Raw genomic sequence first — 20,398 nt, 5'->3', positions numbered from 1 at the left:
TGGAGGGATCCAAAATCCTCTAAACTTGCAGAGATCTTGCAAATTGTCAACACTAATTTCAAATATGAATAGCTCTATGGATAGATTTCTGAGAAACTGGGAGCTGTGGGGTAATAACTATGTTCAGTGATATCTTAATTAAAGCGGTATAAAACCCTGACATAATATTCAATAAAAACATGTTTTCCTACTTTTTATATGCCATACCATTATCATATTTGCTTTTGTGTTTAAGTATTATTATTTATTTAGAAATTATACGTTCCCAATATACACTTTTTTTTCTCTGAAAGCTGACTTTGCATTTTATTCATAACCGCTTTATTCATCTTCTAACGTAAGCAGAAATGCTTTCTGATTGTCTCACTGTCTCCAGGAGAGTCTGCAGTGTCAGAGAAAGGTTTGTTTACATTTCTCACTTGATACAATTAAACACAAGATAACATTATCTCTAGTTCGATTTGTCCAGCTTTCCCTGCAGGGGAGCTTCTAAGCCTGTGTTTAACCCTTTGAATGCTGTTCTAGTAAAAAAAAAAAATGCTGGTTGTATATAATATGCTGTAAATAATCTATTAGAGCAAAGAAGAAATGCTGGGTTTCACTCCGCTTTAAGGTTAATAGATTGCCCAAACTTAGTGACAACTGGGATTATGTGCCCGCCTGCAGGATTTCTCAAGAGCCGCCCACACCCTCTGGAACGCCCTTCGACCACCCATCAGACTTGCTCCCTCTTTCAAAACATTCAAGCAAGCCCTCAAAACCCACCTCTTTATGATGGCCTACCCTCCTCCTACCACATAGTAGCTCTCTACTGAATATTTCACAGCCCTAGTGTTTCCACCCCACCCTTTAGATTGTAAGCCTCTGGCAGGGTCCTCCATTCCCTAATGTAATCTACAGGATCATGTGCTCCTGTCCTATGACAGCCTGTACTTGTATTACTGGGCCTACCTAACCAGCCCATATCGCATGATCATGTATTTTGTACAATTTGCATGTATAACTTTGCTCTATGTTGTATAACCTGCTTCACTGTGTACCTCACATTGTCCCTCCTCCCCCTTTATAGCAGCAGACATGTCGCTAGCCTCTATTCTACTGCCGCATCTGTAAAGCATCTGGCCTTGAACTATCTCCCAGTGAATTGCGTCCCGGTCACTGCGGGTGACAGTCCTTGTGTGTGTTTACGAGGCCTCCCCTTTAACCTCCCTGGCGGTAAGCCCGTGCTGAGCACGGGCTATGCCGCGCAGAGGATTTCTCAGGCCCTGCTGGGCCGATTCGCATAATTTTTTTTTTTTGCAACACGCAGCTAGCACTTTGCTAGGCGTGTGTGCATTCCGATAGCCGCCGACAGCCGCGCCGCCCCCGCCCCCCCCCAGACCCCGTGCGCTGCCTGGCCAATCAGTACCAGGCAGCGCTGATCGGGACTCCCAATGACGTCACGACGTCTATGACTTCGGTGACGTCATCTTGCCCGGTCGCCATGGCGACGGGGGAAACCCTTCAGGAAATTCCATTCTTTGGACGGGATCTCCTGATTAAAGAAGCGGGCGGGGGGATGCCGCTGCACGGCGGCTATCATGTAGCGAGCTTTAGGCTCGCTACATGATTTAATTTTTTTTTTTACAAAAACACTGCTGCGCTGCCCCCTGGCGGTTTCTAATAGACCGCCAGGAGGGTTAAAGGACACTTGAAGTGAGAGGAATATAGTGGCTGCCATATTTATTTCCTTCTGATCTATACTAGTTGCCTGGCAGACCTGCTGATCTTTCATGCATCAGTAGTGTCTGAATCACGCACCTGAAGCAAGCATGTGGAAACTCCAGTCAAACATCTGACCTGCTGCATGCTTGTTCAGGGGCTATGGCTAAAGGTATTAGAGGCAGAGGTAAGAGATTATATTACCTATCTATGGTAATTAACATAACTAATGTAACTTAATGACAGTATGTTTGTTTAGGCTGGAGTTCCACTTTAAGCAACAATCCTGTTGATACTTCCAACAGAAACAACACCTTTGATGAGTAATTTTGGAATTTTATTGAGCATAAACTCTAAAAACTGCTGTGTTTGACATATACTGGAACAGGCGTAGCTTCCCACGAAATGCGTTGTAAGTTCTAAAATGACTCATCAGAGTTTTTGAAGGCAGGAGGTAAGTGATAAACTTACTCTTCTTCTTCATGTTTTTAAAGGTTTTATCTTCAGGTACCTCCTCCGAAAATATCTTTCGGTTGACGTTATCCTATGAACTCACAAAGGAACTGCTCTCAGAGTTTTTCTCACTAACAGGTTCACTTTAACGGCATCCTTTCCTTCGAGGTCATCCTTCATCACATCCTCTGCAGCACCACTGGGTAGCCGCATCCCGTTAATTGCGTTTCCCCGGCATAATGGCGTCCGGCACAAGCTGTTCGGGATTTGATAAGTTGCTTCTAACTAACGTCTCTGAAATGCGTCCAAGCGTGTATTTAAGTAACTCCGCGCGTCTAAATGGCGAGGGTGTAATAGGATTTCCAGGCAATCTCCGAGTGAATTGGCGATTTGCGGCTGGTAATTTACTGTGTGTATCCTTTACTGCCGCTGCTGAAAAACTCCTGTAAAATGTTATTTCTGGCATATAAAGTCATCCCCGTAACTTCACTGGGAAGGGAAGCTGGGTGACCCTGAAAATCGCCACACGGGCGATAGCTTCGAATTCTAATAGACCTATCGGTAGCCTGGCTCTGGGACCTTACCTGGTAATTAACTCCAAAGAAACTGAAAATTGAAGTTATTAAATTCTGAAAGCACACATACTGTTTAGTGTAGATTACAGGTATTACTTTTAACCAGACAATTTCATGAGTTAGTTTTATAGCTTTGCTTGCCTGCAGCTACGCCTGTACATATAGGCACCAGACCCAGGGGCGTAACAATAGACCCTGCAATGGATGCCTCCGCAGGGGGGCCCAGAAGCCACAGGGGGCCCGTGGGGGGAAAAGTTTGAGAGACTGACAGCTAAGGGCACGGAGAGAAAAAACGTATTCTGCTCTCGCACCATTGTTATATTGACTGCATGTGTCCACCACACAGATAAGGACTCATACACACTTTGGAATTTGTACACTGTCCCTGCTCCCTGGGTTCGTAAAAAACATCTGTCTCTAACTGCTGCAAAGTTCTGATGACTTCATGTACAACCTTACAAACAAAGGAGTCACATTTTGAAAAAAAGTTGTAGACTTTCCCCTTTCAGCAAAGTATTCCTAGATTCTTATCACACACAGGGTAATGACCTTATGGCTCTGATTACTTTTACAACACAGTGGAGTGAAGATTGATATCTGTTGCTGCTTCATTGAGAACTTGTTGTCCCATACTGAGTCGGAAGATCCTGTAATAACAGTATTAATCAGTGACATTCTGAATGTTTTGCCAAAGTTACAGTGAATACTATGTTATGTTCAGCATGTCATTGTTGTTCCTCCATATACCATGTGCTCTCATGTAGTGATAATACAGCTGTGTGGGTATGTATGTACTGGGAGCAGAGCTGCAACGAGGGACTTGTTGGCTGAAAGGGCCTGGAGGAAGCCTAGTGTAAGTAGATCTGGGGGTAGCATAGATTGCCTGACGTTTCCTTAAGTGATTTTATCTGCATGGGGAAAACACATTGGTCCTCAGTTTTCCTGTGCAGAAAGCAAGGGAGGTGGTGGGGGGGCCCATCCAAAGTTTTGCAGGGGGCCCAGTGATGTCTTGTTACGCCTCTGACAAGACCTCCTGCACCTTTTACCTTCCTGTACAGATCGTGAGGTCTTGAAATCTCTCTTCCTGTGAACTGAAAGTCTACAGCAGTTGCTGCCAGCATAGTGACTAATTGCAATCTCCCACCTTTTTCTTGTACATAAAAGTGATGGTGGATGAGGCAGGTGGTGAACCTGCCTAAAAGAAACACAAGGTAAAAATAAACTGATGATATAAACAATTGTATCTGTCCTCCTCCTCCTAAAATGACTTTTTAGAGTTATCCCAGAGTGCTAGTTAATATATAAATCTACTTTTTACTTTTTCATTGTCTCTGCTCAATGACACGTTCATTGAATATTGCCAGAGCCAAAATCTATGAACTATTGACCCTTTTCATCTCTTTCCTGCTCTCAGAACCCATTTTCTGCCAGGAAAGTGTTTAATGGCTGCAATTCCTTATCAGATAGGGTTATGCTTTAGTCTGACCCAATCCCGATCCTCTATCGCCCTCTATGCCGCTATGGCATATAGCAGCATAGGGGGCGCTATTGTGGCTGGGAATGCGAAGAATCACTCGCGTTCCCAGCCTGTCGGCTCCTGACGGCGAAACCGGAAGTAACTGCCGGCGGGGACAGGAGGATCGGAGGGACACGGCGAGGGCACCGGACAGCTGCAGGGGGCTATTGGACGCCCCAGGTGAGTAAAACACATTTTTTTTTTTACTTTAGCATCACTTTAATAACCAGGCTGTTTGACTTGTTTTATTTTGCTGCCTGAAAGAGTTGATTTCTAGGCATGGAGGTGACAGCTTCTGTCTTTTCGGTACCTTGTCATGAGTATAGTAAACATCACTGATGAGAAAATTACAGCCATACATGTTTTCCTGGCAGAATATAACTTCTGAGGGCAGAGAGAGGTAAAACACATGAACTATACACCTTTTTCTAACTCTGGGACACTTAATAGGCTGCCACTGATTAGAGACAGTAAAACATTCAGGGTCATTTCACACACGCAATTTGCCTCAGCATAATGCTGTGCGGCCCCACCATTTGATGTTATGTCTGTTTTGTCACATTTTCTATACTACAGAAAACTCCTTCAGTTGTCACTTAAAGAGACTCTGAAGCGAGAATAAATCTCGCTTAAGAGCTCATAGTTAGCAGGGGCACGTGTGCCCCTGCTAAACCGCCCCAATAGCGCCGCTAAACGGGGGTCCCTTCACCCCCAAAACCCCCACTGCGACACTTGGTCGCAGACTTGGTCGCTCCTAGAGGCAGGGCTAACGGCTGCAGCCTTGCCTCCAGTCGCGTCTATCAGCGGCGCATCGCCGCCTCTCCCCCGCCCCTCTCAGTGAAGGAAGACTGAGAGGGGCGGGGGAGAGGCGGACATACGCGCTGACAGACGCGCGTGGGGCAGGGCTGCGGCGGTTAGCCCTGCCCCAACCAGGAAGCGCTCCCCCGCATTACGGAGGGGATTTGGGGGATCAGGGACCCCCGTTAAGCCGCGAGATAGCGGCGATTTAGCAGGGGCACACATGCCCCTGCTATCTATGAGGTCTGAAGCGAGATTTATTCTCGCTTCAGACTCTCAGTGGCATCGAAATGTGTCAGTCAAGCCATTATCCGCCTGAAGAAGAATCCCGCCTTTGGGACGGAGGAGGGATTTGTCACATTCTGTATAATACAGAAAACTCCTTTAGTTGTCACCTAAGTGGCATGGAAACGTGTCAGTCAAGCCATTTTCTGCCTAAAGAAGGATCCCGCCTTTGGGACAGAGACATTTTTCTTGCTGTTTTCCCCGACTCATTCCGTTCTATATTTCTCTCTGTCTCTCATTTATTATGGATTCTGCCTGTAGGGATTTTTTCTTCTCCCCGACCGGTATACTTAATTGTATATTTTTAGCTGCGGCTACCCAGAATTTTCTCGCCTAAAAATGTCAAAGTCTGCATATATCTTATCGCTCTGCAGGTCAGGGCTTAAACAACAGTCGCTGGGTAAAATATGACATTTATCCAGCGCAGAGCTTTCTGCTTAGGCTGATGTTGGATGCTAGGAAGTGATTTTTTTTCTTTTTAGTTTTTTTACTTGTTTATTTTTCTCATGGCGGGTTTGTGTCTGATTACGGGATTTGCACCAAACAAGTCGTTTTATTTCCTTGCACTTGCGTTGCTGGGAAGGGGAGAAATCGCTTTCTCATTTACCCGGGCTATTTTCAGAGAGGAGATGACACCCGATTAACATATTTAAGTAAAAAGAAGAGAAGGAGATGTCAGCCGTCCGCCAACGTCCAGATTGTTTACACGCTGTAATTTAGATCCTGAGAAAGCACAGCGGCCCATCCATGCTATGGCGCAGCCAGGGCCGGATTTAGACCAAGGCCGCCTGGGCCATGGCTTAGGGCACCACAGGAGGAAGGACACCAAAGCAGCAGGCTAAACTGGTGCAGCATTTGCAAGCTTGCAAATGCTGCAATGCAGGGAGATCAGGCGAGCGCCTGACCGTGGTATTCTGCTGCTAGCGGCCTGTGCAGCAGCCATCTTGCTCTCTGTGCACTTTTGCATTGTGGCCGGCGGCTATGGGCAGCATTGGAGATGGAAAGGAAGAGGAAGCTTCTGCACTGTAGACAAGCGGAGAAATGATTGACACTGATGGCTGTTGCAGTGTGAAGGTGAGCTGGCTACCTATACTGAAAGGTGGGGGGGGGGGAGGAGGGATTAAGGGAGTCATCTGGCTATCTATACTGGATGGAAAGAGGGGAAAGAGAGTAGGAGTTATCTGGCTACATATACTAAAGGGAAGGGGAGGGGTCATCTGACTACCCATACTGGAGGGAAAAGGGGAGGAGTCAACAGGCTACCTATTCTAGATGGAAGGGGGGAGGGGTCATCTCGCTACCTATACTAAAGGCGGGGGGGGGGGGGGGTGGAAGGGGCGGCTGGTGACAGTGGCCTAGGGCAGTAAAGAGTACAAATCCTGCCCTGGGCGCAGCGTTGCTATTGTTGTTGCTGTTAGGATAATACTTACCAGGGCTGTGGAGTTGGTACTAAAATCATCCAACTCGACTTCTCAGTTTATGAAGCCAGGGCTGTGGAGTCGGAGCCGGTGGTTTCAATAAACTGAGAAGTCAGATGATTTTTGCACAAACTCCACAGCCCTGTATGAAGCCACCTTCTCCAATTCCAGGTGCCCAAAAATACTCCAACTCCACAGCCCTGAAGGTGTCCATACACTAGTCGATTATACTTATCCATATCAGTCGAATCAGACAAAAGATGTCACTTGATCGGTGGCAGGTTGGGAGCCCCACGCTGGCGATGTTTGATTTTACAAGGCACTTAAAACGGGTGGAGGCGCCCAGTGCATAAAAGATAGGCTAATAAGTTGTTAATCTTATAAACAGAGAGGTAATCTTACCTCTCTTGAAGAATTTGGACCAGTTTATTGATAAAAGGTCTTTTATTCATGCACATAATATTGACGGTCCATTATCGTTTTTTTAGTTGTCCTTAAAGAGAACCTGTACTGAGTAAAAATATTTAAAATAAACACATGAGGTAACTTCAAATGAACATTACATAGTTACCTTGCCATCAGTTCCTCTCAGAAGCTCACCATTTTCTTCTGACAATGATCCCTTCCAGTTCTGACAATATTTTGTCAGATCTGAAATATATCAGTTGCTGTCAGTAAAATATCAGTTGCTGTCAGTTATAGCTGAGAGGAAAACTGATGTACCGGGTAATGTCCATGTTTCCCTATGGCTCAAGTGGGCGATGTTACAGTTTAACTGTGTGCTGACCAAAAAGCTGTTATGGGTAATGGCCATTTTCAAAATGGAGGACGGAAAATTCCCTTGATCACAGTGAACAAACAGGACGCGGGACAGGAGAAAGACACTGAGGAGTAGACTACATGTAAGGTAAGTATGACTTGTGTATGCTTATTTTGACTTTTAATTTTCAGTTCAGGTTTTCTTTAAGATCTTCCGGAGTGCGCCCAACCAGTTCCTGCCACAGACCTGGGAAACCAAGCGGGGATAGTTCATTTCCCGGCTGCTCTGACGGTGGTTGCAAGGATTTGCAACCCACCTTTGTGAGTGTATACATCCTTAGCAATTTGCTTTTCTAAATCTTACACGATTGTGCACCATTGGGCTTCTGGTCTCCTTTTGTCTTTTAGATGAACCTGGGGTTGTTACAATTACAGAAACCATCGACATAAGCTATCTTTTGATTTTACAATAGCAACGTAGGCAGGGAAGCTTGCACTCACCTGTCTGCCAGCACTTCCTCTTGTGTCTTCTCTCCAATGGTGGTCCCATGCCTCATGCGTCATGTCACAAACTAAAAAGATGCTTTAAAGGACAACTGAAGTGAGAGGTACACGGAGGCTGCCATATTTATTCCTGTTAAACAATACTAGTCGTCTGGCAGCCCTGCTGGCTGCAGTAGTGTCTGAATCACACCAGAAACAAACATGCAGCTAATCTTGTCAGATTTGACAGAAATATCAGAAACACCTGATCTGTATATGCTTGTTTAGGGTCTTAAAGTATTAGAGGCAGAGGATCAGCAGGATAGCCAGGCAACTGGTATTGTTTAAAGTGAACCTGAACTCAGAACTTCCTCGCTGCTCTCAGGGCTCTTTCACAGAGCGACGTTAAAGTCGCACGTTAGACAATGTTTCAACGCAGACTAACGCACAGCAATGCTAAGTCTGTGTGACATTCACAGTGCGCACGTTGCATTGTGTGTAACGTGTAGCGTTATTAGAAAGTGCTGCATGCTGTGCGCTATACATGTTATTAGCTGCGTTGGACTGTTTGCACATGCTCAGTAATGACCTGGAAGCATACTTTTCAATGCCTGCATGCTCTACTGTATGCGACCATAACAGGGCATTAAGTTGCGTTGCGTTGTCTTTTTTTGGGCGTTGCGTTGTAATTTGCGTAGCGACCTTAACGTCGCATCAAAACGCAACGTCCTACTGTGAAAGAGACCTAAATGATAAGCAACAGCATGATAACCTTTATAGAAGAACATTTCTCTGTTACACACATAAATAAAAAGTGCATTTCTACCCGAGTAAAATGTTCTATAAATTACTCTTCTCCTATGTTGCTGTCACCTACAGTAGGTAGTGGAAATATGACAGAACTGACAGTTTTTTGTCTAGCTCATCTCCTCATGAAGGGTTCTCAGGGGTTTCTTTATTTTCAAAAGCGCATAGGGCTTGTTCACACTACAAGTGTTTTCGTTTTTTTTTAACCGCTACCGATTTTTGAAATCGCTCTAAAAGCGCTTGTGCAATGATTTCCTATGAGAGTGTTCACACTTGAGTGCTCCGCTTTCTATTGAATCACAAACGCGGCTCCTGTACCATTTTCTGGGCGTTTGTGTTCAATAGAAAGTATAGGGTAATCGCAAAGCACTTGAAAAAGCGCTTTGAATTGCGATTTCCCAAGCTCTTTATTGAATAAATACATTGTATTTATTCATTTCCGTGTCAAGGAGTTCACGTGTCAAGGAAGTGTAAAAATTAATCGCTGAGCAAAGGCGCTTACCACATAGCCAGTGCTTTGATATTTGTTTTTTTTGTGCTTTCCCTCCACCCCTCCCGGCACTTACCTGCATGCTTCGATTTTGTATTGCACGCTTTTGTAAGCGCTTTTGCAGAGCGATTCCGTTTTTTCACTTCCTGGCGTCAATCAGGAAGTGAACTCTAGTACCCAGAAATGAAAAAATACAATGTATTTATTTATGAAAGTGCTGGGGAAATCGCTATAAAAATTTTTTTCAAGCACTTTGCGATTTCCCTTTACCTTCCATTGAGGCAAATCGCCCCCAAACTGGTACAGGCAGCGCTTTGCTGTGCGGATCAGAATTGCACCACTCAGATGTGAACACTCTCATAGGGAGTCATTGCACAAACGCTTTTAGGGCGATTTTGCAAATCTCTGGTGCTTAAAAAAAGGCGAAAACGCCCTAGGTGTGAACAAGCCCTTAGGGCCCATTCACACCTGAGCGGGAATCGCACGATTCCCGCTCACGGCAAACCGCTAGCGGTTCTGCAAGAACCGCTACACAATGTAGCGAGTGGCAGTGTTCTCACTGCCGCGGTTGCGGTTAGCGATAACCGCAACCGCGCTGCATGCAGCGGTTTGCCGGCGACGAGCGTTCCGCGATTTGCGATTGTGATTAGCGTGCATAGCACGCTAATCGCGATCGCTCCAAACCCGCCGCAGTGTCCTGTGATTTTTCCGCGCTAATCGCGGGAAAATCACTCCCGCAGAACGCCGGCGGTAATCACCGGCGTTCTGCGGTTTTAAGTGTGAACAGGCCCTAAGTGAATGCCAGTTGCTCTGTCCAACTGCCAGAATAGTGTACAAACAGGTAGGGGCTGCATCTTTGTATCAATCATTTCCAGGGAGTGCTTTAGTAGTCAATAACTGAAATAGTGAAAATCCCCCATGAAGAGATGGACTAGTCAAAAACCTGTCAGTTTTGCCATATTTCTTGTAACTACTGTAAGTGACAGCAACATAGGAGCAAAGGCTTTTGCAGCTCATTTTACTCTGGAAGAAACGTACTTCTTATTTTTATGTGTTTCCATGTATTTTACATTTAACAATTTTTTGTAATAGTGGTCCTTTTTATAATATTATTATTTAGCTTATCATCTGGTAGATGAGAGTTTAGCCACTAATTTTCTGGTGTTATTAATCATTTCCTCCGTACTTTATTTTGCCTCTCCCTATAAAACACCCTATACATTCCTGTACACGCCAGGCTGTTAATATCATAATGAAATTTGGTGTTTTTAATGATGTCGCTAATAAGGAATCTAAACTGAATAATTACAGTAACGCTTTGATAAACGATCGGGCCACTCGGCGGGCGGACGGCGATCCAGCCTCCCATCGCCGACCGCGCTGCGCGGATAGATGATCTCATCCGACATCGGAGTTATGGCCGTTATAAAATCCGCGCCGTATTTCACCGGGGAAATTCTCGCCGTGGAACTGTTTCCCTTAAAAAGTTAAATTACAGCCCTCCTTAGTGCTCAGTGTACTCCATTAACTCTCCACGGGTCCGGCGCCAAACGCCATCATTTTCTTTTTACGATCCCGGCCCGCGTTTATTTAGCATGCAGTCTCGTCCGTGGCAGTAGCTCAGTGGCAGAGTGAATTATGGGAAGCATTTGTAACCCTGCTTGCTTATTTTATTCTTTATATCGGGGGTTGTCAGAGTCCGCAGTCCGGCGAGAAGCGGAGCGTAATTGATGAGCGGCCATAGAGGGGGCTGCCTTATTTTTCTTAATTAATAACTTGATATTGCCTTAGGGCCTATTCACCATAAAGACTGTGCTGAGGGCTGCTTGCCGCTATGGTCGGCCTTTTACCTGCCGCTGCCCAGACTGTGCATTGAATGACATGGCGCCAGTCACCCTACCCACGATGCCATGCGGTACAGGAAATGGGTGCAGGCGCATATCCGAGTGGTGAAGAGGGGCAGCTGCATTTACCTTCATTGAATAGAACTTTGCCGCGGCAGCAGTGAACGCCATTAAAAACCACTATTAACACGAATGGATTTCTTAAAGAGGCCCTGTAGTGACATATAGTGGAATGCAGTGAATTATTCAGGATACACACTTTTGCAGTTTCTACAATACAAAAAAAATAGTAGCGCTAAAAATAATAGGTGTATAACTTAATTAGAATGTATATTGCGCAATAAAGTCACCATAGATAATGTATACAATTCTGTCATAGGTCCAAATCTGTCATAGATCATGCTATTAATGCACAAACCCAATCATACTCACAAACACATATGGAGTTCCTCCTTAAAAATAGGTAAAAAAAAAAAAAGTGAGGTAGGGTAATTAGACTTACTTCAATTGGTTGCAAAGTTATTTTATAGTAAAGAGCAGGTAAATCGGCACTAGATGTAGGATAGGCAGGTCGGGGGCCTCAGGTGTAGGCAGCTGTGCCTCCAGAAGGTAGAAGTATTGTAGATCCAAAGAGTAGAAAACTCTGGGCACCAGTTGCTTTGCAAATCACCTTTTTATTTGCTCCCCAACACCTTCAAAACATAACAGCAATAAATCCTGGCCTTACACCTGTTTCGCAGAGAACCTGCTTCTTCAGAGGCAGCGGAAATCCGATCGCAAACTTCTGGCATAAAGCAATGGGGTAAGTGTACTAGGCCCCATAGACTTTTATTGCTGTTGCGTTACCCTGCGTGTAGAAAGGATAAAAGAACGCAATGAAACCGGCCTAGTTTAAAAGGGACCTTTAAGGAAATAATTATGTCAGCCTCCATATTCCTGTCACTTCAGGTTCTCTTTAGTCCTCTTGCACACTACATGCAATTCCGATTTGTTTTTGTGCTTAGCGGTTTTCTAAGCGTTTTTTCCGAGCGGTTTTCTAGTTCACTTACTGACGCAAGTCAGGAAGTGAACTCTTTCACCCGGAAAAGAATAAATACAATGTATTTATTCTTAAAAACGTGAACGCAATCGCCTTAATGCGCGTTTTTATACGCGTTCCCTAATTTTCCTATACCTTCCATTGAGGCAGAATTGCTCCGAAAATGGAACACGCACCGCTTTCCTAGCCGCACCGCGAACGACCCGCGCTGATATGAACCTTCTCATAGACATTCATTGGCCACGCAGTGTGTGTGTGTGTGGGGGGAAGGGGGGGGGGGGCGAAAAAAAGCCGAAAACGCCTGCAGTGTGAACAAGCCCAAAGGGTGCAAAAAAATTGCACCGCTCTTAGACCATAAAATCCGCAAAAAAAATCATAACGGCAAGGGGGTTAATCAGTTCCGATTCATCCCAGCACGTCATCAGACTCTGTCCCAGTCATACATACTGGCAGCGGTACTCTAATATCCCCCTCCCCCACCATCGCCCCATAGATCAGCGGGAGGCCAGGCGGGCAGCGTGGCCAGGATGAGAGGCGGTGTACAAGCTGTATTCCAGCATGGAGCGAGGTATGGGAGGGGTAGCAGGAAGACAGCTGGCACCTCCGACAGTCACTGGCATACACTACAGTCACCAGCTTGAGTGGGTTTGGGCACAAACATCTGCTGTGGGAATGGGCTGGCGGCAAAATGATGCCTACTTCAGATGATGCGGCATGGTAAATTTAGATCTGTTAGAACCGCTCTTCACGTTTGTGCTGCTGTAATCAGGCTCCAAGAGTTTCACATCCTGCTAGAACGAGAATATATACAGTATATCAATATCTACAGTATATATACTAACCGTTTTCACTTTTAACGCTTCTTTATAAATAGACTCTTAAGTGTTTGCAGATATTATCAGCACTTCTTCAATACAGGGGTGATGCAGGCACAGGGTAACAGCTTATACTGTACATACTGGAGGTAGCAGAGATCAGCACACACTGCAGCTAGTTTACTATCAGTACAGGCACAGAGTAACAGCTTATACTGTACATACTGGAGGTAGCAGAGGTCAGCACACACTGCAGCTAGTTTACTATTAGTACAGGTACAGAGCAACAGCTTATGCTGTACATACTGGAGGTGGCAGAGATCAGCACACACTGCAGCTAGTTTACTATCAGTACAGGCACAAAGTAACAGCTTACATACTGGAGGTAGCAGGGATCCACTCACACTGCAGCTAGTTTACTATCAGTACAGGCACAGAGTAACAGCTTATACTGTACATACAGGAGGTAGCAGGGATCAGCACACGCTGCAGCTAGTTTACTATTAGTACAGGCATAGAGTAACAGCTTATACTGTACATAATGGAGGTAGCAGGGATCAGCACACGCTGTAGCTAGTTTACTATCAGTTCAAGCATAGAGTAACAGCTTATACTGTACATACTGGAGGTAGCAGAGACCAACTCACACTGCAGTTAGTTTACTATCAGTACAGGCACAGAGTAACAGCTTATACTGTACATACTGGGGGTAGCAGGGATCAGCACACACTGCAGTTAGTTTACTATCAGTACAGGCACAGAGTAACAGATTATACTGTTCATACTGGGGGTAGCAGAAATCAGCACACACTTCTGCTAGTTTACTATCAGTGCAAGCACAGAGTAACAGCTTATACTGTACATATTGGAGGTAGCAGGGATCAGCACACACTGCAGCTAGTTTACTATCAGTACAGGCACAGAGTAACAGCTTATACTGTACATACTGGAGGTAGCAGAGATCAGCACACACTGCAGCTAGTTTACTATCAGTACAGGCACAGAGTAACAGCTTATACTGTACATACTGGAGGTAGCAGAGATCAGCACACACTGCAGCTAGTTTACTATCAGTACAGGCACAGAGTAACAGCTTATACTGTACATATTGGAGGTAGCAGGGATCAGCACACACTGCAGTTAGTTTACTATTAGTACAGGCACAGAGTAACAGCTTATACTGTACATAATGGGGGTAGCCGAAATCAGCACACACTGCAGCTAGTTTACTATCAGTGCAAGCACAGAGTAACAGCTTATACTGTACATACTGGGGGTAGCAGAAATCAGCACACACTGCAGCTAGTTTACTATCAGTGCAAGCACAGAGTAACAGCTTATACTGTACATACTCTGGGTAGCAGAAAGCAGCACACACTGCAGCTAGTTTACTATCAGTGCAAGCACAGAGTAACAGCTTATACTGTACATACTGGTGGTAGCAGGGATCAGCACACACTGCAGCTAGTTTACTATCAGTACAGGCATAGAGTAACAGCTTATACTGTACATATTGGAGGTAGCAGGGATCAGCACACACTGCAACTAGTACCTTTAATCCCACCCTGAGCCCTGCTGGGTCCAGTGTCTTTGTAGAACGTGATCCCCGCTCATAAATTGGCCCAATAGGTTGCCTTCACTTAAGGTGGCCATACACTGGTCGATTTGCCATCAGATCCGACCAACAGATAGATCCCTCTCTGATCGAATCTGATCAGAGAGGGATCGTATGGCTGCCTTTACTGCAAACAGATTGTGAATCGATTTCAGCATGAAACCGATAACAATCTGTGAAGCAGCCTATTGGACCAATCAAAGTGTGGGTATCACGTCCTACAAAGACACTGGACCCAGCGGAGCTGAGGGTGGGATTTAAAGAGAACCCGAGGTGGGTTTGAAGAATATTATCTGCATACAGAGGCTGGATCTGCCTATACAGCCCAGCCTCTGTTGCTATCCCAAACCCCCCTAAGGTTCCCCTGCACTCTGCAATCCCTCTTAAATCACAACCACGCTGCTGACAAACAGCTTGTCAGGGCTGGCTGTGTTTATCTCTATAGTGTCAGTCTGATGCTCTCCCCGCCTCCTGCAGAACTCCAGTCCCCGCCTGCATCCCTTCCCTCCCTGCTGATTGGAGGGAAGGGACGGGGGCAGGGACCGGAGCTATGCAGGAGGTGGGGGAGCAGCTGAGACTGACACTACAGATGTAAACACAGCCTCACAGCATGGTTGTGATTTATGAGGGATTGCAGAGTGCACGGGGACCTTAGGGGGGTTTGGGATAGCAACAGAGGCTGGGCTGTATAGGCAGATCCAGCCTCTGTATGCAGATAAAATTCTTTAAACACACCTCGGGTTCTCTTTAAGGAAGAAGAGCAGGCAGTTAGCAGCACATGCTACGCAGCACTACAGCTCATAGTGTGTACACAGGATTTTAACTCACGCTGCTCAATTTAAGTTGTGCAGCTTTATCAGCACAGCTTAGTAAATCAAGCCCTTACTTAATATCTCCTGAGTTCTCCCGTGTGTACATGAACTGGTTGGATAATCAATATTCCCTGTAGTTCCCTAAATCATACATTTACAAGGCACCTGCTGACCCGATCCTCTTGTTCTACAGAGTACCCAAATTGTTTGACAAATTCCCAGATTAAACCTGCGCCTTATCTCGCGGCTCAGCGATCCGCTGACGCGTTGCGGAAACCTTGAGTATATCCTCTCATTCGTCACGGATGAGGTGATATAGTGATAATTAGGCCCCGTAAGTGTTATTTAATGTGTACATTTCTTAATAAAGAAGCTAATGCTTTATCGTGGGGCCGCGCTGCGCTGCGCAATCCGTTCTCCGCGAAAAATGACATTTTGACTGTCGTCTTCTCTATCGGAGCATGCAGTACATCCGCCAGCCTTGTGCTTGTAATTAATATTGGAAGCCGGTTGAAGTTTGAAAGGCTTGCCGAAACGACTCCCGCTTTAACTCTGAGATGCCTGAAACATCAGGACCGCCCGCAATATCACCGCTAAACCCAAAACCAAGCAGCCCACCACAACAGAACCGCCTGCAATATCACCGCTAAACCCAAAACCGAGCAGCCCGCCACAACAGAACCGCCCGCAATATCACCGCTAAACCCAAAACCAAGCAGCCCGCCACAACAGAACCGCCTGCAATATCACCGCTAAACCCAAAACCAAGCAGCCCGCCACAACAGAACCGCCCCCAATATCACCGCTACACCCAAAACCGAGCAGCCCGCCACAACAGAACCGCCCGCAATATCACCGCTACACCCAAAACCAAGCAGCCCGCCACAACAGAACCGCCCCCAATATCACCGCTACACCCAAAACCAAGCAGCCCGCCACAACAGAACCGCCTGCAATATCACCGCTAAACCCAAAACCAAGCAGCCCGCCACAACAGAACCGCCCCCAATATCACCGCTAAAACCAAAACCAAGCAGCCTACCACAACAGGACCGCCCGCAACATCATCACTAGACCCAAAACCGAGCAGCCCACCACAACAGAACCGCCCGCAATATCACCGCTACACCCAAAACCAAGCAGCCTACCACAACAGAACCGCCCGCAATATCACCGCTACACCCAAAACCAAGCAGCCCGCCACAACAGAACCGCCCCCAATATCACCACTAAACCCAAAACCAAGCAGCCTACCACAACAGGACCGCCCGCAACATCATCACTAGACCCAAAACCGAGCAGCCCGGCACAACGAGACCACCCGAAATATCACCCCTAAACACAAAATTGAACAGCCCGTCTCGCACCAACAATCCACCGGTGACCGGCTTGATTGGGAAAATGTCCAATTTATGCCCAAGCAATTAAAGTATATCTGTAACCTTAAAGAGGAACTGTAGTAAAAATAACAAGTGATCTGTACAGACTGTTCGTTTCTGAGAGTTCTATGCACAGAGTTAGACAGAGGAAAGATGAGCAGACATATTCATGCAATAAAATATTGCTAATATAAACACAAGTGTGTTCTGTACAAATGGGTGAGGTCCTCGACCTAGCTATGGAACTAAGCAATTAAAAAAAGAGAAAAGCACCACCTATATAGTGGGAATTTTGCAGGAACAGAATAACTGGTGCCAAAGACAAAGTAAATGCAAATACTAGTTTTATTAAGCCAATTACACAAATATAAAAACAATTAAAAACAAGGCAACGCCGTGCCCAGCCAATAAATCCCTTATGTTATAAAATAACCAAATCTGTAGGCTCTGCTGTGAGGTAATTAGACTGCACAACAGTACTAAATATTTAAGGATAATGATAATACCAGTGATATTACATTACATGTGGCATGCATAACCTGTAGGGCAATAACAGTGTCACAATAATTTTAGAGTAGGCAACAATGTAGTTGACACTGCATTGCTATAGTCCACAGGCAATACATGCAACCACAATATCATGCAATCCAGGTCATTGACTCTCCTATACAAAGCATCTGATGAAAAAAACGTGCTAAACAAACAGTGAAACAACATAGAAAATACGACCTCATAGAGGATAATGATGGTTTGATACAAACAACAAAATAAGGTGCATAACTATCAGCAGGTCAAAAACCACTAACTAACAGTGTACATGGAGGTGAACAGTGAAGGCGTGAGATAGAGCCAAGTTCAGGAGAGAGTAGCAGAGCTTACCCGGTAAAAGATAAATAGAAGGGCTAGGGACGGCTGCAACGGCGCTCCTGCGCCCGTCCGACTAGTTCCGCCGAATTGCTTAGTTCTATGCACAGAGTGAGATATTGCTTGCTTGGTAGTTGGAAAAAGCCATTATTTCCCACAATGCAATGGGGTTCACAGACAGCAAAATGTCAGGACCATGGTCCTGACATCACACTGTGGGAGGGTTTCATCATAATATCAGGCACACAGACCCTCCTGAGGATCTATTTGAGAAAAGGTAAAGATTTCTCATGGCAAAGGGAGTACCCTTAAAGCAAAGCAGTAAATTTGAGTGCATGCGGCAAGTGGACTAATTGGGCGCAGCCATGGGCGACTATGTATTTTATCGGTATGTGTGCTCCGGAATGTTAAATAGTGAGCGCTGATATAGCGCCCGCTATATATTGGGCACCATGGGCACCCAAATGCCAATATTTTTAGGCACCTATGGTGGGCCGAGAATTTGCCATTTTCTTTTTTATTGTGGAAGTGTGTGTGTGTGTGTGTGTGTGTGTGTGTGTGTGTGTGGTTAGGTTTAGGTAGGTAGTGTGTGTGTGTGTCTGTGTGTCTCTGTGTGTATGTGTGTGTATATATGTGTGTGTGTCTGTGTGTATATATGTGTGTGTGTGTACTGTGTGTGCGTGTGTGTGTGTGTGTCTGTGTCTGTGTGTATATATGTGTGTGTGTGTGTACTGTGTGTCTGTGTGTGTGTGTCTGTGTGTGTGTCTGTGTGTGTGTGTGTCTGTGTGTGTGTCTGTGTGTGTGTGTGTCTGTGTGTATATATGTGTGTGTGTGTATGTGTGTGTGTGTGTGTGTGTGTGTGTGTGTCTGTGTGTATATATGTGTGTGTGTGTGTGTGTATGTGTGTGTGTGTGTGTGTATGTGTCTGTGTGTATATATGTGTGTGTGTGTGTGTGTATGTGTGTGTGTCTGTGTGTATATATGTGTGTGTGTGCGTCTGTGTGTGTGTGTGTGTGTATATATGTGTGTGTGTGTATGTGTCTGTGTGTGTGTCTGTGTGTATATATATGTGTGTGTGTGTGTGTGTGTGTGTGTGGTTAGGTTTAGGTAGGTAGTGTGTGTGTGTGGGCAGTTAGGTTTAGGCATTAGGTAGGTAGTGGGCGGGGGGGGGGTTAGGGTTAGGAGTTAGGTAAGTTGTGGGTGGAGAGGGGGTTTAGGTCTAGGTATTAGGTAGGTAGTGTGTGTGTGTGGGGGCGGTTAGGTTTAGGCATTAGGTAGGTAGTGGGTGGGGGGGTTAGGTAGGTAGTGGGTGGTGAAGGGGTTTAGGTCTAGGTATTAGGTAGGTAGTGTGTGTGTGTGGGGGCGGTTAGGTTTAGGCATTAGGTAGGTAGTGGGTGGGGGGGTTAGGTAGGTAGTGGGTGGAGAGGGGGTTTAGGTCTAGGTATTAGGTAGGTAGTGTGTGTGTGGGGGGCGGTTAGGTTTAGGCATTAGGTAGGTAGTGGGTGGGGGGGTTAGGTAGGAAGTGGGTGGTGAAGGGGTTTAGGTCCAGGTATTAGGTAGGTAGTGTGTGGGGTTAGGCGTCAGGGGGAGGCTTCTTTGTGAGAGAAGGGTTAGGTTTAGCCTTATTGAAACATGGCATGCATATTGATTCCGTCCCCGATCCTTCACCCTAATGTCGCGTCACCTTCTCACTTTAGAACACCCCCTCCAGATTACCGCTACCATCACTATTTTGCAGTCGCCCATGGTGGGGACATTGGTGATCACGAAATTGGATTGGAAAGGGTTAAATTAGGAGTTTTTTGATTGGTTATGTTGTGGTCATGAGATCGATGGCTAATTTGAAAGCATAGTGACTGAGTTGTGAAGGGAGTGTCAATATTGACAGGGTTGGACAAAGATGGTGTGATGAGATTCTATGATGTGCAGGCAAAAAAAATGGCATAGCGATAGCACACTCTCCCCGCACCGCTGCGGGCGTCGTCCTGACACGCAAAACCTGTAAACACTTTAAAAGCCTATTTATTGTCAGTCGCCATGTGGCCGCTGCCGGCTGTTTAGCAGCATTCTTCCTCGTAGGCTCATAAATAGAGAGTGCCAGCGACGCGTTTGAGAGTCTTATTAACATGATAAATGCGAAGTCACAAAGTGAATAAGAATCAATTATCGGATAAATATCTCACTTCTCCAAACTTTTTTGTTTAGCTGGTTTTGTGCGAGAAGCGAGAAAGCAGCAGGAGACAGATTTATCACGAGACGCGGGGGAGAGGCGCAGTAACCCGCATTATTGTGCTCGCATGACACAAAGCGCAGAGCGTATATTATACACCTGGTAAACGCTGCTCAGCATCCGCACACAGCAAGCATCAAATCCTTAAAGTGACCGGGGCCAGATTTACAAGTCAGAGGCCAATAAGCACAGGTGTCCTGGTGCCCTGAACTCCACCCCTGAACACAGGCCACCCCCCCGAGTAAAAATATTCTGAACTTTAACCCCTGCCTTATGTCACTAACTGTCCTTAGAATCTTACACTCTAATCACTGTCTCATATCATCCTTAGTGACATGAGACAAGGATCAGGGTGTAAGTGCTTGAGCTCAGTGATATGAGACAGGGATTAGACTGTAACCTTCTGAGGTCAGTGATCTGAGGAGGAGGGGCGCCTCTCCCACATAAGGCGCCCGTAGGCACGTGCCTGTAGTGCCTTATGGAAAATCAGGCCCTGAAAGTGACCCTGCAGTGAG

The 20,398-nt window shown here is 45.8% G+C and overlaps 1 protein-coding gene across 2 annotated transcripts in view; it reads left to right on the top strand.

The window, feature by feature from the left end:
- The window catches only part of GALNT14 (polypeptide N-acetylgalactosaminyltransferase 14), a 518,272-nt gene that overhangs the window by 171,704 nt on the left and 326,170 nt on the right, over positions 1 to 20,398 (top strand). The gene's annotated exons all lie outside the window — the stretch shown is intronic.

Source organism: Hyperolius riggenbachi, chromosome 4 (genome assembly GCF_040937935.1).
Source record: "Hyperolius riggenbachi isolate aHypRig1 chromosome 4, aHypRig1.pri, whole genome shotgun sequence".
In the NCBI taxonomy this organism is placed as follows: Eukaryota; Metazoa; Chordata; class Amphibia; order Anura; family Hyperoliidae; genus Hyperolius; species Hyperolius riggenbachi.
This window is presented reverse-complemented; position numbering and strand designations above follow the sequence as displayed.